The sequence below is a fragment of the Narcine bancroftii genome, chromosome 12 (genome assembly GCF_036971445.1).
Source record: "Narcine bancroftii isolate sNarBan1 chromosome 12, sNarBan1.hap1, whole genome shotgun sequence".
In the NCBI taxonomy this organism is placed as follows: domain Eukaryota; kingdom Metazoa; phylum Chordata; class Chondrichthyes; order Torpediniformes; family Narcinidae; genus Narcine; species Narcine bancroftii.
Genome location: NC_091480.1, coordinates 91077910 through 91102797, shown reverse-complemented (window position 1 = coordinate 91102797; position 24888 = coordinate 91077910). Strand labels below are relative to the sequence as shown.

The following is a 24888-nucleotide window of genomic DNA, read 5'->3' as shown; positions in this document are numbered from 1 at the left end:
TGGTGGAGGCAGGGAGGAGCACAGACCACAGGCAGGAGGTAATAGGTGGATAAGGAAGGGAGGGCACAGCACCCAACAAGAAGAGGAGGTGATACTTTTCTGGGCCAGCAGTTATTTCTTTAAAACATGTGTAATGTTCATAAATAATGTGCTCTTGCTCCTCAATATCATTGCTCTCAAGAACGAATGATTGGCTAGGAGCTCCTCTTGGCAATGTTTCAGCCAGTTGTTCTGGATGGTGACTTCAGCTACATCAGTGCTGCAACTAGATGATCTAACTGAGATGACAGCAAGCCAGTTGGAACAGCTGCTTGCAGAAGCAGCACCACAGCAATACATTGAGTCAAAACCAGACGACTCAGTCCAGTCCTGCATTCGTAGTCAGATCCATTGACACCATGCTGGTGTTCTCCGACCACTGCCTCCGACAGATAAAGAAAACACATGACTAGTTGAGATCATGGAAGAAAATGCTGACCCCAGAAAGGGTTTACACAGGTTGAAGAAACGCCAGTAATACATCTTTACCTGCTATGGATGCTGCAAGACCTGCTGAGTTCCTCCAGCATTTCTGTGATTTGTATGGGGACACAAGTAACCCTTCAAAAGTTAGTGACACAGCCCAGGACATCTCAGGCAAAACCTTCCCCTCCATTGAGAACATCTCAAGGCAATGCTGCCATTGGAGAGGTGCGGAATTCATCAAGGATCTACACCACCCAGCACACACTCTGTTCTAACTGCTGCCATCAGGAAAGAGATCTGGGTACCACCAGGTTCAGGAACAGCTGCTACCCCTCCCCCATCAGACTCCTCAACAATAAACTCAATCAGAGACTCATTTAAGGACTTTTACTTGTGCACTTTATTTTTTTCTCTCTCTATTGCTCAGTTTATTTATATTTCTTTACTTGTTTATATGTATGCATATCATCTTGAGTGAATTTTTTTGCTCTACTAATGTGTGGTAACTCAGCCTCGCCAGCAGGAAAATGTCAAAGTTGTACGTATTGCACTATGACAATAAATCTGAACGTTGAACATAACTTTGAAGATCTGTGAAACTGTTGACTCCTAATGGACTGATGGGAAGCAATTGAGGTGATTAACAAAGGGTCGTTCAACATCTTCCTCCAAGATGTTCAGAAAGCAGCGGAGGATTGGAGTGAAACATCAATGCCAGAAAAGCATGCAGAATCCACTCCTGCTGCACTCAACTGGGAGAAATGTTGAGGTGGAGTTCCAGGAAGCAAAGAGCCAGCAGGCCTCACCATTTGTGCCAGAGTTCTCCGAGATCATTTTCCAATCCGCGTTCTTTCCACAGAGCAGCGTGAGACATGTCCTTACCTCTTCTTCTAATAGGTTCACCCAGTGATCAACTGAAATCAAGAAGAGCTACATACAGTTAATTTCCTTCTTCTTTAATTTTCTTCTTCTTTCTGGCATTGTGTAATATGTTGTGCCTTTCCAAGATGCTGTTCTGATGGTTTACCAGTTCTTCCCTCCAATATTCATTATTCAACCATCGGGGGCTATGTCCCGCAGATGGTGAAGTCTGTAACTTTGCTGGAAAGAAAGAAATAATTAGTGTTTATCGTGTCCTCCAGATGTCACAAAGTGCTTACAACCAATGAATTGCTTTAGGAGAGCAGCCCATTAAATCAGCAAACAGCAGGGTTTACAAATGGTGAACAAACAGTATTTTCCTTCTAACCAGTTAATTTGATCTCTACAGTATTATTTGATAATAAAATGGTCCCCAGAGTCCTCACTGCTCTTTAATTGATGCACTAGGATCTCCTATGTTTACTGTGATGGTTAACATTTTTCTGATACAGCCTTCCTTAGCTGTGCATTAATATACCATTCCCAACCCTATTGTGAGCCTTCAAACTACTGATTCAAAGAAAGGGCTTCCACAGAGCATCACAAATCAAGTAAAACACGAAAGTCTGGAGACACTGTGATTGAAGTAAAAACTCAATGCTGGAGAAACTCATTAAGTCAAACAGTGTACTTCACAGAGCACAGATAGATGCATAACCAACGTTGAAAGCTAAAGCCTTTCATCAAGGTTTGATCAAAATGCAGGCGGGTGCCTGAAGAAAATGGTGGCGGTGGGGGAGGAGCACAGTCCAACAGGCAGGAGACAATAGGTGGATAAGGGAGGGGGGATGGCTCTGTGAATGAAGGATGGGATGAGTCAAAGGGTGAGAACAAGTTCTGGTAGGCAGAGAACTGTGGTAGAGGGTGACAGGTTAGGTCTCTGGTCAAGAAAGAAATGAAAGGCTGTATGGGGGATGGAGATGTAAAGAGATCAATCTGGAAATGGAATTTAAATAAATGAAGTTCTATTTGACAATGAATTATAGTAAGCTTAACTCAGACCTCAGGCAATAGCTACTAACTCAGGGAACTGCGCTGATTCCTGACCCACAATGCAATTTGCATGGAGTTTACATGCTGTCCCTGTGACTGTGGAGGATTATACCAGATGCTCCAGTTTCTTCCCGGGAGACATCACATGATTACAGGTTTCCTGGATGTGGTAAATTGCTCCCACCAGAGATAAGTTGCAAAAGAGTAAGGGGAATTGGTGAACATGTAAGAGAATATAATTTTCAAGGCTAAATCAAAATAAAACACAGCAAATAAGGATTCCTAGAATTGATCCTTTGGGAGCTGGCATGGACCTGAAGGACCAAATTCACCATGTCTCCTTCTAAACCAGAGATAGGATGGTTCAATTTGATCATTGTGACCCTACTGAGGGTAGGGTCACAACCCAACCCCCTATCAATATGATCTACTGGGATCATCGTCTGAAGAGGGCGCATAAAATCATGGAGGACCCCTACTATTCCACACACAGCACCTTCCAGCTACTCCTTTCAGGAAAGAGATACATAAGTATCGGAGCCAGAATCACCAGCCTGAGGAACAGCTTCGTCCCAAAGGCAGTGAGAATGCTGAATGACTGATGAACTGCTCATATAATCCCTCTCAGACACTATTATTTATCTAACAATATTTCTTTCTTTTCATAAATGTACTGCATATAAATCACTTGTAAATATGTGTGCTGTGCATATATCATATTCAAGTCCAGTTGTTGTCACCCGATCACACAAATACAAACCCAACAAAAAGCGTTCTCCGATCTTCAATGCAAAACACGCAGACACACAATCATACATAGCACACGCACAGACAAACAAGACATATATAGGTTAAGTAATCTTAAATACAAATAAATAAATAGGTTTTGTTTTGTGAATATGAGAGTCTTGAATGGTCATTCTGCATTCTCACTGCCCATGGGAAGAACCTGCTCCTCAGCCTGGTGGTGCTGGCTCTGATCCTCCTGTATCTCTTTTCTGATGGGAGCAGCTGAAAGGTGCAGGGTGGAAGGGTTCCTCGATGATTTTGCATGCCTTCTTCAGTCAACGATTTGGTAGATTAGATCAGTGGTTGGGTGGGGGTGGGGGGGGGGGGGGAGGGAGTCTCCATTGATTCTCTCTGGCACTGTTATGGTCCTGTGGATTGACCTCTGGTCCATTTCTCTGCAGCAACTGTACCGCACTATGAATCATCTGGCCAGGACGCTCTCAGTGGAGCACTTGTAGAAGCTTGACATAATGGTGGCCAGTAGCCTTGCCCACTTCATTCTTCTTAGAATGTGCAGTCGCTGTTGTGCCTTCCTGAAAAGTGAGAAATGTTTGTACATATGTGTTTGCATGTTTTTACACCAAGAATTGAAGAACACTGTATCCTCCAGTAGTACTTCACAATTATATGATAATAATTGACTTGAACTTATACAGGAATTACTTTTATAATTTCATATGAATTTGTTGTGGATTAGAACCTAGAAAATATCACATAGGCCAACACAGTGGCACAGCTGGTAGAGTGGCTGCATGGCAGCACAAGAGACCTGGGTTCAATGCTGACCTTGAGTGCTGTCTGGGTGGAGTTTGCATGTTCTTCCTTTAACCTCATAGGTTTCCTTGGGGTGCTCCATTTTCTTCTCATACCTGAAAGATGTCAAGTTGGAAACTTAATTAGACACTATAAATTGACATGTGCATAGGTGGGTGATGGACTCCAAGGGTAGTTCGTGAGATTTGGGGGAGAAATATTGTTGTAGGGATAGTGTTAATTGATGGATGATGGTGAGCACAGACACAGGGAGCCAGTGGGCCTGTTTCTGTGCTATCTCTCTCCATGACTAGCAATATTTTTTGTACCCACAATGCAGTGGAATGTAATTGACAAAATTCTTTGTTGAAAATGCAGAGAATGAATTGTAAAATCTCCAATTTTCCTTTTTGGTCCTCTGCCCATTTGAGTCACTGATGCAAACATGACTTCTGATATCTGTAATGTCCAATAGCATAAAAATAACTTAAAAAAAAACCATCAGATCCCACAAATCTGAAATAAAAGCAGAAAATAATTGAAGTCACGTATCAATTAGTTATTTAATTATTATATTAACTTATTGGCCTCACCCTTTCAGAGATACTCCATTTATTTTATCTATCCCTTCCTTGCCTTCTCTATTACTGAAAACAATTGTTTACTCTCTTTACCAGATGTGAGATGTTTCCAGAATTTTATGTTTTTTTTTAAATTTTGTTGCATGGACACCATGAGCCTCTTGTGCTATAAACCCTTACAGCAAGTGAAGGCCTTCTTCATCATTAGATAAGAGGGCCCAATGCAAGAGGTAGCAATCATTCAGACAGATCTACTTCAACTTAATACTTTACTTCTGATGAACAAAGGAAAGGCCTTTTGCAGTGATAATTGTGTAAGGCTAATTCTATAGTGCACAGTACCATGTGCTTTGTAGACTGTTGAAGTAGAACCAGTCCCTATAAGAAAAGCATTCAGTGAACTTTCAAACAACAGATAGTTTATCAAGTCCTGTTCAGGTTTCAAAGGATCTGTCATTTAAGTACTTCAGAAATCATTTAGCTCTGAATAATAGATTTAGAATTTGTTTTCGTGGGAATAGAGACTCAAACTGAATTGTGTTTTGGGACTAAATATGTAGCTCTGACATGCCTGTACAGAAAAACAGCTGTTCCTAATAGCCTTCCAACCAATTACTGCAAATATAGAAGGGGTAAACATTTTGAAAAATAACCTGACCATCAGATGAAGTGTTCAGGGGAGCCCTTCATTTGTTAACAATTATTTGGGCAGCATTATTTCAAAGTTGATTTTTAAATGCCAATTTTGCTTTCTCCGTTTGATGCAACTTCCTAAAACCAAAACCTTGGCTTTAGTGCACTTCAGATTTGCCATTATTCAAGTTGTAAAGTTTCCAAGACCTTTCATTATAACAGAAACCCTACTGTGTCCTGCTGGACTGAAATTAATTGGCTGTGGCCAAGGCTTTTGAAGGAAATTGTCAGCCTGCACTTGTTTGCAGGTAATTACTTCATGTACTTAAGTAGTTCCAATTTAAAATTGGGATGGGTTAAGAGATAGATGCCGCCCCATCTATCTTTCTGCTCTATACTTAAATGCCACATGGGATCAGGGTATCAGATTTGTGGTATCTGTAGGTTTCTTATTGTTATTTTCATGCATTGTGTGGTTTTGGACACTGCATATATCAGATCTGACACTGGATCAGAATTCCCAACGAGGGGAATGCTAATACCCGGCTTGAAGAGTAAGAAATACAAGTGAAAATGTTATTTATAATACTTTATTTTAATGTTTATTTCCATTGGTTTCACTTATTTACTCCTTTCCCCCTCCCCCCATTTGAATATTAATATATTTAAAGCAATTTTCATATGTCTTTATATCAGAGGTAATGAGAAGCTCCTGCAAATCTTTGCACATTAGGGCAGGAAGCAAGGATTCACCCCCACCTTTGATTCCTGTCATTTTGGGGCAGGATTTTATGTTGCAGGACCCATGCACTTGGATAAGTGGATTCCTATATCCCATTTATTACCACAGCACTTAATTTGTCTAGCCTCAAGTAGAAAAGAATTTTCTGTACTGGTCCAAAATTTATTTGCACTGTTGCAATGTTACAGTTATCTGTGTTCTAGTTTGCTAATTTATAATATAATTCACTGGAGTATTATAGTGTGCTTGTGCAATAAGAATAATGGCCACATGTGATGTTGAAGAACTATTCAAAGTTGCTGCATTCATGTGGATTAAAACTTTTGCTAAATTGAATGTTTAGAATAAGATGGATCCTACACTTTTCTATTAAAAAATCCCTGCTAATTACCTATAAAAGTTTGCACCATTTTCAATAATTTCATACAAAAATTACATTAATCTTTAGTGATTTCATGATAATTACAAGACCCCATGATTATGAGGATTTTTTGGGGAGAAAGCACTACTTGAATTATTTCAGGAACGTCACTGAGAATATTTTGGTAAATTATTTACGTTACCTTATTTGAACTACTCTTTATAGTACAGGTACACGATCCTTCATCCGGAACCCTTGGGGGACAGTGTGTTCCGAATTTTGGATTTTTCCGGATTTCGGAAAGCCCACCCAAATTGTGCTGCCGTATCCACCCCCATCCCCTTCCAGTCGCCCGGCTGTCTCCCCCAACTGCCGGTCCCCTGCCCCAAGCGCCAGCCCCACAGCAGCCTCCCCCGAGCGCCGGCCCCACGGCCGCCTCCTCTGACCACCGGCCCCTCGACCACCTCCCCCAAGCACCAGCTGCCTCCCTCAAGCCCCGGCCACCCGGCCGCCTCTCTCCCCACTTAATGGATTTTGGAGCTTTCCGGATTTTAGATGTCCGGATAAAGGATCGTGTACATTTATTCCCAGAATTTGGTACCAAAATTTTCATTTGTTTCCATTACAATTTGGACAATGGTTATTTCTATATACTTGGAATGTTATGGTCAAATAGAGGTTGCAGGTCAGGTCAAAGTGCATAGTATTCCCACAAATGTACCCTTGAATCAAATATCTGGGCTGAGCACCCACTGTAGCTAGTTGCATCAACAAAGAAGGATTTTTTTAAAAACACAAAATTAATCTTTCACACTTCTTATGATGTTGCTAAGGAATTCATTGTCAATAAAATATTTTTTAAACTTTTTTCAATGTTGTTATCTCAGTACAGTAGGTCTTAGAATCATAGAATAATTATAGCACAGAAACAGGCCACCTTGGCCCCTCTGCTCTGTGCTGTACCATTTTTTTGCCTAGTCCCAATGACCTGCACCTAGCCTATAGCCCTTCATATCTCTCCCATCCATGTTCCTGTCCAAATTCTTCATAAATGTTAAAATTGAGCCTGCATTCACCACTTCTTCCAGCTGAAGTGGAATGTTTTGTACCGAGGAGTACATGGACCACACTGTTACCCCTTGCTTAATCATCTCATTTAATTAGATCATGAATGATTAGTATTTAAAAGTGCATTTTATCCACATAACTCTAAGGATAATTCAGACTTGAAGATTGGGGCAGTATGGTTGGTGTAGGGGTTCGCGCAGTGCCTTTAAAGCACCAGAGATTGGAACTGGGGTTTGAATTCTACACTCTCTGTAAGGAGTTTGTACATTCTCTATGTGTCTGTGTGGGTTTTCCCATACCTGTGTTTCTTTTCAATTGATCATCAATTATTTTAAAGCATTATTCTCTTTCCCCTTTTACACAGAGATTCCACTCAATTGGCACGTGAACGACCCATGTTTAAAGCCAGGTTGCGTCGGTCAGGCCATTCACACTGAACCAAGAAAAACTGGGTCATTATGACCACGCAGCATTCCGGAGGTCAAAAGGGTTAGGGTTATCCTTTTACACCAAGAGCCGATGCAAAACACATTGGCTCTGATACTACCTACCTTGCCGAGCAATTACTGGGATTAAAATGACCCCCATCCCGCGTTCATGGCGTACACACAGGTAAGTGAAGCCGTTAAAAGGGCAGTGTATAAGTACACTTCTTGTGCACTTATGTTTCCCAAATGATCATGGAAGAAAGGATCAGGAAAGGATGAGAATTGGTTTGGCTACACAGAGTCTAATGAATTAGTAGTCTTTCTTTCCATAAATATCAGTGGAAAAAAGTCTGGGGATATATAAGTCAGGCCAAGAAATATTTATTATTTGCTTTCCGCAACTGAGATTCTATTTTGACTTAAGCAGTAATTTTGTGGCAGACCACTGGGAGAAGTCTCCTGCTATTGATGAAAATTGCTATGGAAATTATATGAAAAAAGGGACAAGTCATGGTCTTAAAACTTAATGGCCTGGAAATTCTAGTGCACCCCAAATGTGTTGCATTGTTCTGGATGATTGAGCATTTTGTTGTAATTGAAATAACTTTTTTCCCCAAACATTCCAAGACTTCGCTTACAATGCACAGTGTTGGAGAAACAGCTCTAAGTTACTGCAATCACATGAACTGGTGATATTTTAAGTTATTAATAATTTTCAGTCCATTCACAAATTCTATTTTCCATTTGACAAAAGTGATCCATATTGGATGGATATTGCAGCAAAGTAGACATGATATTATTGTGATGTTTGAGAGGGACATATTGGTAAATACATATCCTATCTTGGCTGATGAAAATATTCCCCTTAATAATCTTACGGGATGGGAATCAAGGACTCCACTGCATTCAATGCCTGCATCAGTCATGTGTGGGAACAATATAATGAAAGAACCGTACCTTATTATCCTTGATAGAATGTGAATCAAAATCAGACTCCTTTTTCCACTCTTATCCCTACCCATTTTGATTTTATTGCTGGGTATTTGAAGTAATAGTCTATTTTTTTTTGTTTGGATGGACCACGGTAACAGGCCATTTTGGCCCATAAGCCAGTGCCGCCCAATTTACGGCCAATTAACTACACCCCCAGTACATTTTGAACAGTAGGAGCAAATCGGAGCGCCCGGGAAAAACCCACACAGACACAAAGAGAATGTACAAACTCCTTACAGAGAGCATAGGATTCAAACCCCAGTCCCAATCTCTGGTGCTTTAAAGGCACTGTGCGAACCCCTACACCAACCATACTGCCCCAATCTTCAAGTCTGAATTTTCCTTAGTGTTATGGATAAAATGCACTTTTAAATACTAATCATCCATGATCTAATTAAATGAGATGATTAAGCAAGGGGTAACAGTGTGGTCCATGTACTCCTCGGTACAAAACATTGGCAGATGCCATCATGCAAAACTGTTTTCATGATAAATGGCTTTTAGCTCCTGCAAAAAGGCCCAAAGTCTCAAAGTCCAATAAATCTAGCCTCTTTCATTTTTGAATGCACTCAAACAAATGAATTGTTGATGAGTGGACTTGTATTTCACTTGACATTGTCTGCTACTTTTAATTCGATTAACTAACATTAAATCTCTGAAGAGTCCAAATTGTCCTTCACAGCAGTTCTGTATAAGTACCGCGCGCTAACCGATTGCGCCACTGGAGCTCTACTTCACAGCAGTTCTGGACGTCTTTGTTTATATTTCATTTAAATAGACTATTGCTTGAATTACGTCTGCATGACTTGGGATGATCAATTTAAATGTGTTTCAGCAAACAATGCTTTAAAATTGAAATGAAACACTAGTGGAGGGGGTGGTATTCTGTACAAAGTGTAAAAATCTGAAGAGTCTAGGTAATATGTATATGGTCAGGGTTGGCTTTTTTTTATAGGACGAATTTTGATGGTGATGCAACATATCTGTTTGGGACGGGCAGTGGGAATGCTGAACAACCAAAGAAACTGCTCAGTCTAACCATCTGAGACACTCGTATTTATGAAACAAAATGACTTGTGGAGGAATACTTGTCCTCCATATGCATTGTTTGTTTTTTTTTGTATGTTAGGACTGGTTGTATGTCTGTGTGTTTTGCACCGGCGACCAGAGAACGCTGTTTTGTTAGGTTGTACATCTTGCATCGTGCATCTTGGCGCCTCACAGTTCGGCGGGCAGCAACCTCCTTTGAAGAAGACCGCAGAGCCCACCTCACTGACAAAAGGCAAAGGAGGAAAAACCCAACACCCAACCCCAACCAACCAATTTTCCCTTGTAACCGCTGCAATCGTGTCTGCCTGTCCCGCATCGGACTTGTCCGCCACAAACGAGCCTGCAGCTGACGTGGACATTTTACCCCTCCATAAATTTTCGTCCGCGAAGCCAAGCCAAAGACATATGCAATCAAATGTCAATAAACTTGACTTGAAATGCTTACATTTTTACTTGAATTATTACATAAACTTTTCAATGCTTACACACTGTACTGAATACCAGCTCCTCCACCTGTGTTTCTTTTCAATTGATCATCAATTATTTTAAAGCATTATTTTCTGAAACATATTCTAAATCCTGCAGATCATCTACGATTTGTACAAAAGCAATATTGTGTATATTCACAATCCTTGCACACCATTGTCATTGCCTTTGTGATTGCACAAAAAGTACATCTCTACATTAAATATTTAATATATTAAAATAAGGATGTGCATTGAATTACCCTGTACTATTCCAAATGACATTGTAATGCCATTCAAAGTTAACAGTCCTCAATCAAGAATAGAAATACTGCGATGAATATTCATGAAATAGTCCTGTATTTTGCGTTGATATTCGAAAGTGTTTCAAAAGAGTCGTGAGCAAATAAATGAGGCCAAAGCAGTAGTTCACCAATTAAATCAGAACTGCGGTAGCCCCTCACCCTGGTCCCTGGCGCAGGAAATTGCTTGATCAATGGATACATTTGTCAGGGATGGTCAATGAGTTGTCAGATCCCTCTCCTTGCTGTGCTGCATTAAGCAGGTATAGATTCAAGTGATGCAAGTGCCTTGATTTCCAATCCTTTCTGCCAAAATATTGTTTTGGTTTTCAAGTGTCATTTTAAAATTTGTAGCGTTAAATAAAAACAAAGTTCATTTATTTGTTTGTATATTTTTAGTTCACAACAACAACCTTGTTAACAAAACCAAAGAGATGATTGTGGACTCCAGGAATGGGGAAATTAGGAGAACACAAATCAGTCCTCATTGAGAGGTGTAAGGTAAAACATCATGAGATGGGAATGTGTAGGGAGTTACCCTGTACAGGGCAGTAACAAGAAGGGGAGGTGTCCTTGTACTCCTGTTAGGTAAAACATCATGAGATGGGAATGTACAGGGCTGTAACAAGATGTAAATGCATCCTTGTACTTACAACATAAGAGAGACATTGATGGATTGAGAGGCAGGAAGCTAGCAGGGAAAGGATAGCAACAGTTTTAGTCATTGGACAAGTAATGATATGATGATGTTCTAAGCATGTATCCAAGGGTATAAAAAATCACCATTTTGCTGATAACGGCAGAATGCATTCTCCGACTAACATGGTTAGTCGCAAGTGTTACAATCCGGTAATAAAGAACAAAGAACCCTGATTTCGACTCAGCCTGGTGTTTGTCTCACTCATTCATGAACAAAGCAGACCTAACAGAGGTCAGCAGTAAAAAGAGTTCAGAACTTCAGATTCAAAGGTCCCAACATCTCTGAAGATCTATCCTGGGCCCTCAATGTCAATGCAATCACAAAGAAGGCTCACCAGTGGCTATACTTCATCAAGAGATTTGGTATGTCACCAGAGACTGGTTGCATCTCTGTTTGGTATGGAGGTGCCAATACACAGGGCAGGAAGAGACTACAGGGAGTTGTGAACTTCCAAGCACCATCATGGGTGTCAGTCTTCCCTCCATCGAGGACATTACAAGAGGTAACGTCTCAAGAAAGCAGCATCTATCCTCAAGGCCCCACCACCCAAGCCATGCCCTCTTCTGGTCAGGAAGGTGCAACTGTGTCTGGATTTCCTGAGAAGACTGGGTGGGCAAAGCTACCAGCTACCTTCCTGTCAACATTCTACAGGAGCTCCATTGAGAGCATCCTGGCCAGCTGCATCAGAGTGTGGTACAGTTGCTGTAGACCATTGGATCGGAGATCAATCCACAGGGCCATACAAGTAGCAAAGAGATCACTGGGGTCTCTCTCTCTCCCTTCCTTCCTTCCTCCCCCCCCCGCCCCGAATCAATGTGATCTAACAGGGTCATTGTCTGAAGAGGGAACGCAAAATCGTTGAGGACTCTACCATCCTGCACACAGCATCTTTCAGCTACTCCCATCGGGAAAGAGATGCAGGATTATCAGAGCCAGTACCACCAGGCTGAGAAACAACTTCTTCCCTCAGCCCAATGAGAATGCTGAATGACTGAAATGAACTGTCCATACAAACTCTCCAAGGGTCTACTATTTATTAGCTAATATTTATTTATTTTTATATATGATCTGCATATGGACTGTTGTCTGTGTATGTGATATGTCACTGAGGACCATAGAATGCTGTTTCATCAGGTTGTAATTGTACAATTGGATTTTTGGGCTTCTTAATAGAGTACATACATGACATCATAGACAACCCTGTGAATAAACTAATTTGAACTATAACACAGCATTAGGTCCTTCGGCCCACATGATGCCAAATCAAGCTAAATCTCTTTTACTTGCATACGGTCCACACTCCTGCATTCCCTGCATATTCACATATCTAACAGCTTTCACCACTACCCCTGATAGACTTCTATTTAAAAAAAAGCTTGCCTTGCATGTTTCCTTTAAACCAGGGGTTCTCAATTTTTTTCTTTCCACTCTGTAGAGCTCGTCGAAAGAACCAAAGACTTGTTGATCCAAATCAAGGCTTTTATTAGCAAAAGACCGGAGCTCTTCACAGGTGGCCGACCAGTCCGGAATGATCCGACCTGGCTAGGGACACAACCCTTTAAGGCCCAAACAATAGGTGTGGCTTAGCTCTCAGCCAATCGCTGTAAGCACAGTCTAGATACAGTAACTATATACACTATGTACATTGGTGATAGATCTGTACTATCACACACTCACATCCCACTTTAAGTAATCCCTATGCCATCAATGTTCTGTGATTAGTAAGGGATGGCTTAAGGTGGGATGTGAGTGGGAAGGGAAGGTGGAGAATCACTGCTCTAGACCCAATTGTTACCGAAATATTTTGCTCAATAAAAATTGGCATTCGCCCATGTCCTTTGGAGTTATGAAACCGGGCACATAGCGAGTCAATGAGGGATGATTAAAAGAGTGATTTTCAACCTTTTTCTTTCCATCCACATACCAGCTTAAGCAATCTCTTTCTAATCACAGAGCACCAATGGCATGGGGATTACTTAAAGTGGTATGTGAGTGGAAAGAAAAAGGTTGAGAACCCCTGCTCTCTCTCGCCTTAAATGTATGTTCTGTTTTTTAAAAAATGTATTCTGGGAATAAGATTCTGACTGACTAGCCTATCTGTTTTTCACATAATTTTATGAACTTCTATCGTCTCCCTTCAGCCTCTAACGCTCCAGAGAAAACATCATTAGTTTGTACAAAACCTCCAAAGGTAGCATCCTGGTAAATTTATTCTGTGCTCTTTCCAAACCCTTCGCAGCCTCTCTATAATGGGGTGGACAGAATGGCACACAGATGGTGCCTGACTTGTGCCATATTTCCAGCTAGAAATGTATTGTTCTCAGCCACAAGAGTCACTCTCACTATTTGATACTGAGAAATCCAACAAACCCTTTTCAATATGGGCCATGCATTTCCAATGAGGCAAATGGACAACTGGGAATGCTTAGTTATCAGATCCAACTATGAATCAGATTGTTCAACAATTAATGGAAACACTGATTCTTTGATTTTGATGATCATATCAGATTGTTGGAAAATTACAGGTAATGAACCTTCAAAATCCAGGCTTGTTGGTTCCAACATGGATGGAAAGATTCTCAAACTGATGAAAAGTCACATTGACCCTAACATTTATAAATAAAAAACATGAGATAGAAACAACCATGGATTTTATGCCATAAAGGTTATTTGATAAAACTTCATTCAACTCAACTGAGAGAATCTAACTGTTTCCTTGACTGCAATGTTTTAATTATCATCATCTTTGACTATCGAAGAAGATCTGGTTTAATTAAAATTTTGATATTTTCTCAACCATCAGTGAACCAGTCTACACTCCTAATATATATTTATGAGCTCATTTCAGTAGAGCACTGTCTCCTAATTATGTTTTATTTTAAACTTTTTCTCATGGTATCAATACACTGACAAATGCATTCTCCAAATGCGATTCAACATGGCTTGATCTCAGTTGCAAGAACAGTTCATTAGAACCATACAACACTACAGAACAGAAATAGGCCTCTTCAGCCTTTCTAGTCTGTGCTGAAACTTTTTTCTTGCCTAGACCCACTGACCTGTACCCAGTCCCTCTCCCATTCATGTCCAAATTCCTCTTAAATGTAAAAATTGAGCCCGCATTCTTCACTTCAGCTGGAAGCTCATTCCACACGCCCACTGCTCTCTGTGTGAAGAAGTTCCCCCTAAACTTTTCCCCTTTCACTCTCACCTACTCTCAGTGAAAAAAGCCTATCAACGTTTATTCTGTCTATCCCCCTTATAATTTTAAACACCTCTATCAAATCTTTGCTCCAGGGAATAACATTCCACCTTTTTTAACCTTTCCCTGTAACTCAGTTCCTGAAGTCTGGGCAGCATCCTAGTAAATTGTCTCTGCACTCTCTCCATCTTATTGATATCTTTCCTGTAGTTAGGTGATCAAAACTGCACACAATACTCCAAATTTGGCCTTATACAACTTTAACATAACATCCCAACTCCTGCACTCAATACTTTGATTTGTGAATATGCCAAAAGTTCTCTTTACAACCCTTGTGGTGGTACACCACCGGCCTACTGCAGGGGGCAACCTCTGTACCTGCAGGAGTGTAAGGGGACAGGACAATACCTGGGCGGCTGTCAATCAGTTGGCCTGAATGGATCAAGCCCCACCTAGTCGGGTGTCAATCACCCTCCAGGATACAAGCCTGCTTTGGCCTCCCGAGGCCTCACTCAGAGTTGCTGTAGCTGCTCTGTGGAAGTCTGTGGATTAAAGCCTGTTGTACAGTCTTTACCTTGTGTGTGTGTCTGATTCTGGCTAACAGCGCACCACAATCCTATTTCCTGTGATGCCACTTTCTGGAAATTATGTATCTGTATTCTCAGATCCCTATGTTGTACCACACTGGTCAGTGCCTGGCCATTCACTGTGTAGGTCTTTTCTTGGTTTGTCCATCCAAAATGCAACACCTCAAATTCCATCTGCTATTTTTCAGTCCGTTTTTCCAGCTGGTTCAGATCTCTCTGCAAGCTTTGAAAACTTTCTTTGCTGTCCACAACATTTCCAATCCTAGTGTCATCTGCAAACTTGCTGATCCATTTACCACATTATCATTCAGATCATTGATGGAGACGACCAAGCACAATTGTCCCAGCCACAAACGAGCCTGCAGCTGACGTGGACATTACCCCTCCGTAAATCTTCGTCCGCGAAGCCAAGCCAAAGAAAGAAGTGAAATACCACTAGTTATGGACTTCCAGCCTAAGAAGGAACTAAGAAGCTTTAGAGTCTGCTTTGATTCATAGTATTGCTGTTTTGTGGCAATATTTGAGGGCCCTTTATAAATAAATGAATCACAAAAGCAAGGAATTTTTGTCAGCAATTTCCATGAACCCATTTTCAATCTGCACAGGTTAATTTTTTTACTTTGCAGATTAAGTTTCAACTTTAGTCCTTTCTCTGCTCTTGTTTTGCCTCTCTGCAACTGATATGTGCTCAAGCTATTAGTATATTTCACTTCATTAAAGAGTTTACACATGAAATATTCCAAGCATAATCTTTAATTGTGGACTATATGCGTAAAAGCCTCACATTCAGTTGAGAGCGGAGGTTGGTCACAAAGTTTAGACAATTGAATTCTGAATGATAAGGTATATGGCACCTGTCACCAGCAACTGTATATCCAATAAATTTCTTAAAAGTCGTGGTGAAGAGGGATGAAGAGTATATGTGTGTCTGCATCTTTGCACATGTACAACATGAGACCAGAGGGAACAATTTTCAGGGCACAAAAAAAAATAACATTCGTTCCCTATAGAATGGAAAACTGGTGGTTGAAAATTGAGGGTGTGAGGCAGCTTTTCACCCCACGATGGTCAAATCTAAGGTTCTGGTATTTCTATAAATGGGCATTAAGCAGATCTGACTTAAGTTAGGATTTGATCTGATTTACATTTGGAAGCCCTTGTAATTTCCAAGTCTAAAAGATTTTTTGTTTGGTCAGTAACTATTCTGTTCCTTTCTACCAGAATGATTTGAGAAGACTGATTCAGTGTCATTTAAACATACAGGATGGTAAAAGGCCCCTTCAGCCAACAAGCCCGTGCCACCCAATTGACCTGCACCCCTGATATATTTTGAAGCATAGGAGGAAATCGGAGCCTCCGGGAAAAACCCATGCAGACATGGGGAGAATGGACAAATTCCTGGTCTCGATCACTGGCCCTGTAACTGTGTTGTGCTGACTACTGTGGTAACCAGGCCACCGTTAAAGGCTGAAGAGATAAGATCCGAAAAAATTACTTTGGGTGAATGTTTGTGAGACTGTGATGTAGTGTAAGTGTTCCTCTTGCCTTCACACAAGCCTTGTGTCATTTTTGCCAATTCCACTGTGATTCTGATGAGCAGTTCACTACACTTACAAACCTCTCTGGATACTTTCTGCTCGCCAGGATTTGAATGAGCTTCACAGTTCTTCACCAGATGTTGTGCTTAACGTGTCAGTTGCACTTTGGTATCATCATTGTCGAGGTTGAGGCACATATGCTAAAGAGAACAAATTCTTGCTATTGAATGCCATAACTTCTCCCAGAGGTGGCTTTGATATTCGCAGGGAAATGACTCAAAGGAAGACTTTTAAGTTTGAAAGCTGACCTCACAATATGAAGTTCAATTTTTGAACTGAACATTAGCAACGCCAAGCAAGTTAATTCAGCATTTCTGGCTCTTAATCAACGAAGATATCTCAAAAAAATGAGGCCATTGACATTTGCTAAGCTGGAAAGAAGTTAAAGCCAGTTGGAATTTGGGATTGTTGTATTTGATTGAATTTATTTCCACATAAAACCAATTCTAAAGACAGACTGCACCATTTTCCCCATCCACTGAGCAATATTGAGAAGGTTTTCTTTCATTCACCACACAGCAGATGAAATACCCAATAGATTGCTCAATGCCGTCCGAATAAAACAGGTAATTATTGACATTTGATGAATGGCTAAAATAATTAGAAGCCTAATGTCATATAGAAATAAAGCTCAGTCTGCAGAGATGATGCCAAGTTATAATGCATTATTACCTTGCACACACACTGGGGCTTCTGCTTGCCATATAGCTCGGTGAACATGCACAGATTTCTCCTGAGAGATTCTTGTTTAACATGCTTTCTTTTAAAAATTAATTAGACTTGTTATCAATTGAAATGGGAACAGAAGACTCTGCTCTGCTTCTATCAATCCACCTGCTGATTTCAGATGAAGTTATCAGTTAACTAAACTGCTCCCTCGTGTTGCTTCTGGAAAAAAAAAGAAACTCTTCATAGCCATTTTGTGATATTTTCAGATCGGACCATGCAATACAACCCAGGTCACAGCCACCTCAAATCTCTTGAAATGTAATCAGTAAATAAAGTACCATAAACAACCTTTTATAGATGTTTTCCATGGCTAGGTATCCAAAAGGACAGTGATCAAAACAGGTTTGTCTCTCATGGCAACTAATCCGATGTCTTTCATGTTTTATTCCTTCCTTCCCCAATGACTGGATCTGTTTAAATAACAGATCTGTATTACTAATCAGACCACAGTCTTTTTGCTATTCTCTGTCAATCAATGCAGAGCGTGGAAAGTCTTGCCATTTCCAGAAAAAAAAATTGTTTCTGCATTTTGGAATCCTTGACCTGTGTAGGGATAATGTATGCCATTTACTTATTTGGGGTGGTAGCACTTTGAGGATCCAAAATGATTTCCCCAGCATGAGTGCAGTTAATATTATGTAGAACATAGAACATTACAACACCCTTCCCACCCCATAACCTTCTTTTTCTTCATCCATTTGTCTGTTTAAGAGTTTCTTAAATGCCTCCAATGTTTCTGCCCCTAATTCAAGTCAAGTTTATTGTCATCTGACAAGTACAACCCAATGAAACAGCGTTCTTAATTATTCTGAAATAATTATAATTGTTCAAGGTTTGATATTGTATGCAGTAACATCGTCTCTGATTAGAATGGTGGGCAACATGGAGATAAATTGAAAAGACCCATATGAATGGGAGGAGACGCAAATTTGGTGGGGTTTCCGCTAGATAGGCTTTTTTTGTAGCTTTTGAGAAAGAAATCACTTTTTATGGGAAAAAATGATAAATATGTGACTGCAGGATTAGTCAGACGTAATCAGGATTTGTCAGCATGCAGCACTGATTGGATTCCAGTGTGGCCATTTTGGAGCTGTGCACAAGTGGGTGATAGATTTTTAACCATACATGGGTATGCAGCATGAAGGACCTTTGGATGGCCACCCCCACTTCCCATCTCCCACACTACTAATTACAGGGATCATCCAGAAATTCCAAGTTGGTTCTGGGCTAAGTTCTTTGGCCTATGAAGTAAATCCTCTATCTTTATACTTTCCACGGTTCATTCCATTCTCCAAACTGAGCTGAAGAAATGGTGTGGCAGGTTCTCGGGTTTTTTTTTAACTTTATGGTTTCTAACCACAAAACAGGTGCTTTCTATCATGGGTGCATGGGATGGACCTAATCCTGGAATTGGGGAGCAATGGGCAGGGAGTGCAGTTGAGGAGCACCAGCCATTTCAATTCCCCACCAAATTCCCATGCCGACACGTCTCTCATGCACTGCCAGACTGAGACCACCCACAAATTGGAAGGACAACACCTCATCTTCCATCTGGGTACGCTCAAACCCGATAGCATTTACATCAACTTCTCCAGTTTCTGTTAGATAACCCCCCTCCCCGACATCTTCCTCTAGCTGTCTGTTTGTCTGTCTCTCTCTCTCTCTCTTACCTTTTCCCTTTGTTTCATTTCACAGAGCTAAAATCTATTCTCATCATTCCTCTTATCATATCTAATTAACACTTTTTGTCTGTTGGTCTGGTCTCCTCCCCTTTTCTCTCCCCAGCTAATTCAGGAATGTCTTATTTCACTCATTCCTTGAAAAAGGGCTCAGGCCCGAAATGTCGGTAATATAGCTTTACCTCCTATTGGTGCTACGAGATTGGCTGAGTTCTTCCAGCATTTTTGTGGTTTGACTCCTCCTGGAATTGAGCATGTTCAGGGGAAGAGTCAGGCAGAGAAAGGCAATCTGTTGGGAGAAGGTGGAGAAGTACAGTTAGTGGGAGGTTTCAACCCTCCAGGAGCTCTTAACTTATCTGAACTCAGTGAGTCACATCATCTTAAAAGTATGCCTAAATATTGCTCAGAAGCATCACTGAAATCTGCTATCTGTTTCAACCATGACTCCACATTTAGGACAGGACAAGAATTACAGCATTGGTGACCATGAAGGTGACTGTGTTAATGCATTTTTATATACCTGATTCCTTTCTTGGCTTGTAGTCAAGATGCTATTAACATAGCACAATCAATCATCCACCGTTACATAAATAATACCAGCAAGGCCTTCGGATGGATTTTTAAAAACTCACTTCCCAGGCACAGGGTGTAGAAATGAATGAAAAGTGTTGGAAGGTCTCTAGACCAGCCATTCTCAATGGGGGCCAACAGCACCCCTCCCCCCACAACATATTTAAGGGGGGGGGGGGCACGGACTGAAATGATGAATATTTTTAATGTTTTTATGTAGTCGGTAGGAGAGAAGTACAGAAGAAACCAAACTTGGCTGCTTCACAGGGAAGGGAGCTCATAAACGTTGAGCAGAATCCCAAGGGGACCTTAGCCAAAAAATTGGTTGAGGATAGCTGCTCTAAACAACTGATGACTCTAAAGAGTCGGGGCATTCCTGAGATCTGCATAGATAGGAATAACTAACTCATAGCAAATTTACAGATCATTTAGGCCTGCTTATTGTTTATTATTATCTGCCATCCAGGAAGAAACCAAGATGGAAAAAGAAAGGTTGTTTTGCAAATAATCAGTTTCTATTGATTTGATCAAGGGCAGTGCAAAATATTTCATAGCGAGAGGTGTTGGAACAGAGAAAAAAAAGAGAACGACCAGAAAATCTGTAGGTGCTAAAAGTCCATAATTTAAAAAAAATATCAGCGAATGTTATCAAAATAATCAATGGATCAGACAGCACCTGAGAAGAGAGAAACGGACTTGATCTTTCCTCAGTCCCTTTATTAGTCAACATTAATTCTTGCTTTTCCTGCTGCATCTGGTACCTGACCTGCTGAGTGTTCTTCTTTAACTATTCCAAATCAGGCACAAAATGGACAACCTTCCTATCATGAAGAGACATAAAACTGCTGAAATCTTAGAGCAACAAACCAATCTGCTGGGGGAACTCAGTGAGTGTTTTTTTAGACAACCATGTTGGAAAAATCTGTGAAAATGTTAATAAAATTAACATAATTATTCACCTTGTGGTCGTTTACTCTGCACCCCTTAAGTTGTTGGGCACATTAATTCCGTGCAGCAACGTGGCCTGAGTCATCGGCTGGTCGTTGAATTCATGAGGTGAGTTTTGCGGTGAGATTTAGACTGCAGGCTTCCCCAGAAAAGTAGTAAGGGTCCTGCAGGCTATCTCAAAGTGCAGGAATTGACTAAAAAATTCCTGCACTTCCCTTTTTAGACTCTCCATGGAGCAGCAAGATCTGTGTTTTTGGGGTGTGGAGAAGTTGTCGACATTTCAGGTTGAAACCTCTCAATTCTTAAAGTGGACAATTTCTTTCTTTCTCCACAGATGTTGCTCAATCCATTGAGTTCTTCCAGCAGGTTACTTTTGCTCCTTTGTTTCAAATGTTGAAATGGAAAGTGAAAGGGGAAACAATTCACAAAGAACTTCAAAGAATGAAAATAGAAAAATCACTATTTTTAGAACTACTTCAGCACCATTGAGTCATTAATCTATGACTCTATGAGAAGTAACTTTAAAGTTGTTCCACAGAGATAAAATGGATGCTGTCTGACATTAAAATTTGGCAAAAGAATTGATAGCATGCTACATTAAGTTTTGAGATTATTGTTGATGATCAAGGGAGCGGCAGTAAAGTCAATGGAATTAGATGAGATTTTCAAGATGGAGAGCGAAGCTAATTGATGAGATCACCCACTGTTCATAGAGCAAAGTTGGCTGTGAATGCAGAAATGGTCAACGTTGAGCTATTTGAGGCTGTGTATAGGCATAAATCTCGGACTTTCTCTGTAGTGGAAGCTATGGTGAGCGTGCGAGGACATTTACCAGGATGTGGAAAATATGTCTTATGAGACAAGGTTAGCAGAGCTCTGGCTTTTCTCTTTGGAGCGAAGAATTTAAATTTTTTAAATGTTGACGTACAACACTGTAACAGGCCAATTCTCCCCTATGAGTCCGTGTCACCCAATTCACAAACCTGGTACATTTTTGAAGGGTAGGTGGAAACAGAAGCCCCCAGAGAAAACCCATGCAGACATGGGGAGAACGCATAAACTCCTTACAAGCCAGCGCGGGATTTGGATCCTGGTTCGGTACCGATCGTGGACACTGTAAATGGCGAGAGGTCTACAAGATTATGAGAGGCAGAGATATGAAAAACAGTCAGCACCTTATTCCCAGGCCAGAAGTAGCAAACACCAAAAGACGTGAGTACAAAGTGAAGGGAGGAAAGTTTAGGGGAGACATTAGGAGTAACTTTTTTTTAACACAGAGAGTTGTGAGTGCCTGGAATGCATTGCCGGGGGAGATGATGGAGGCTGGAACAATAAGAGACTCTTAGACAGGCACGTCGATGAAAGAATAGAGGGTTATGAGGTAGGAAGGGTGTGATAGTACAGATCTATCACCAATGTATATAGTGTATATAGTTACAGTATCTAGACTGTGCTTACAGCGATTGGCTGAGAGCTTAGCCACGCCTACTGTCTGGGCCTTAAAGAGTTGTGTTCCTAGCCAGGTCGGATCATTCCGGACTGGTCGGCCACCTGTGAAGAGCTCCTGTCTTTTGCTAATAAAAGCCTTGGTTTGGATCAACAAGTCTTTGATTCTTTCGACGAGCTCTACAAAGGGTATAGTTTTATTTGATAGGTATATATGGGTTGGTTTAATATCGTGAGCTTGAAGGGCCTGTCTGTGCTGCAATGTTCTATGTTCTATGAATGAATTTTGGGGAAACAGGATTGGAAGAGTTGATTATGTTTTTCAGTTTAAGGTGAGATTTCCAATCCCGATTTCAGTTTTGATTCCTGTTGTCTCCTGTTTTCTGTAATCCGGCAAGATTTCCAGCAAACTATTTTATTTTAGTGATAATTCTATCTCAATTCATCATTTTATAATAATAAGCAATTATTAATTTGCACTGAATATGAGCTTCATTTACCAACCCCTTCTGTAGGAATTAGCTTCATACAACAGATCTTAAAAATAAGATTTCAAATTAAGGCTACCTTGAGATTAGCAAACGGCTTTTGACCGACATTGGTGTGGCCTAATTTGGAGTTCTGTGTGCAGTTCTGGTCGCCTAATTATAGGAAGGATATAAACAGAGTGGAGAGAGTGCAGAGAAGGTTGACCAGAATGTTACCTGGGTTTAAGCATCTAGAGTATAGGGAGAGATTGGACAGATTAGGTCTTTATTCTTTGGAGCGTAGAAGGTTGAGAGGGGATTTGATAGAAGTATTTAAGATTATGAAAGGGATAGACAGAGTGGATGTGGATAGACTATTTCCGTTAAGAGGAGGAAAGATTAAAACAAGAGGACATGAGTTAAGAATTAAGGGGCAGAGGTTTAGAGGTAACATGAGGGGGAACTTCTTTACTTAGAGAGTGGTAGCCGTGTGGAATGATCTTCCGGGAGAAATAGTGGCGGCGGAGTCAATTGTATTATTTAAGAAAAGGTTGGACAGGTCTATGGATGAGAAGAAGATGGAGGGTTATGGGCATTGTGCAGGGAGGTGGGACTAGAGAGGGGTGTTTGGTTCGGTGCGGACTAGAAGGGCCTAATGGCCTGTTTCCGTGCTGTAATTGTTATATTATATTATATATAAAGAAGTAAGTCGGTCTACTGATATATTTCAATAATGGCGTACACATATACTCCACATTTAATTCAATTTCAGATTTATTCATTTCCATAAGCAATGTTAGTCAAATTAAAGGTAGGCATTATCAAAAGTGAAAATTTATGTTTAAAAATGTTAAAATATAGCACTCAGCAGGTCCAACAGTTTATATAGCAAACACAAAGATACATAACTAACATTTCAGGCTTGAGCCCTTCTTCAAGGATTTTGCTGGCATCAAGCATTTTGCTCATGCCTTGATGAAGCGCTCAAGCCTGAAATGTTGGTTATGTATCTTTGCTCTATAAGGGAGTGTCAGAGCTAGAACCACCAGACTGAGGAATAGCTTCTTCTCACCGGCAGTGAGAATGCTGAACGACCAAAGGAACTGCTCGCACTGACCATCTGGGACTCTTATTTGTACAAAACAATATTGATTTGTATAGATAAAATACTTGTGCTGAATATGTATTGTTTGTGTACTATGTCTGATTGTGACTGCTTGCTTTGCACCGAGGATGCTGTTCCGTCAGGTTATAATTGTGCAGTGAGATGACAATGAACTTGACTTGAAATATAAAGTACATTGCTTGACCTGCTGTACTTCTCCAGCATTGTGTTTTTATTTCAAACACGGTGTCTGCAGACTTTCACGTTTCAGGAATTTTTATTTTCTGCTGCACTCGAACAACTTAGAGGGCCTGCAGGTCATTTTTACTCCCAACTCCCTCGTATTTGTGACAGTGTTAATCTCTGGCAGTGAAATACTGTTAATTTTTCCATATGTGGGTGATGCCTGCAAGGTTAGTATTTACTGCTTAATTGGAGTTAAAACATGAACAGCTGCAGTTTTTAAGATGGTGCTCCCACAGAGGTATTAAATAGGGCATTCCAGGCTATCAGCTCAGTCATGGTGAAAGAATTACATTACTCCTTCAACTAAGAGGGGGTGTGTCAAGGGACGGAGCCGAGATAAGATCCACGGAAATCACACGAGTTGTATTTCGGTGGTTCAGGAGAAAGGAGATGTGTGCTGTGGTGAGTGGCTGCAGTACATTTCACAGAAAATGTATTATACTGCTGGAACGATGGCTCAGAGAAATGAGGTCAAATCCTCAGTCATCTGGAGAACTTAACTTCAACAAAATATATCAGAATACAGACCCCTGGTATCTGCCATCTCTGGTGCAGTAAAACCCCTGATATCCTGAATAAGGTGCCAGATAAGTGAGGTTTTTGGTTGCTTGAGATTGCATTTTGCGTAATTGGTGAACAAATCACTAATTTTAAACTTTTGTATTTCTTACCTGTTTATTTTCTGCAATAATTTTGCTGGTTGCTTGAATTCGTGGATTTTACTGTCTCATTAATACTCCCCATGACATGAACAGACTGTAACAGCGCACTATCTGGTTCACTGATGTACTTTGGGGAAGTCAATCTGTTGGTTTTCATGATGGAAAGCACTACAGGGCCTGAACTTTGTGCCCTACAAAAGGTTGAAACTTCATGCTCATGACTAAATGGTTGAGGGTACGTTGCTGCTATATCTCGTCTTTTTGGACCACTTTGAAATTAAAGTTGAGGGGCTATCAGATCCTCTGTGCTGAGGAAGGAGAGGTATACAAATGAGTCATCGTGGAGTATACTGTTCAGCAAAAGATGTGTGCCTGAAAACTGGACTCTGCCAGAAATGGTATGTGA

The 24888-nt window shown here is 40.7% G+C and overlaps 2 long non-coding RNA genes across 2 annotated transcripts in view; one reads left to right on the top strand and one right to left on the bottom strand.

Annotated features, from left to right (window-relative positions):
* Window positions 1-24888, top strand: part of LOC138747441 (uncharacterized) — a 109070-nt gene that overhangs the window by 68228 nt on the left and 15954 nt on the right. The gene's annotated exons all lie outside the window — the stretch shown is intronic.
* LOC138747285 (uncharacterized) lies at window positions 824-19314 on the bottom strand. The gene is made up of 3 exons (XR_011347409.1): window positions 19221-19314; window positions 3955-4037; window positions 824-1566 (listed from the first exon to the last, which is right to left on the bottom strand). It is a non-coding gene; the product is annotated as an uncharacterized lncRNA (long non-coding RNA).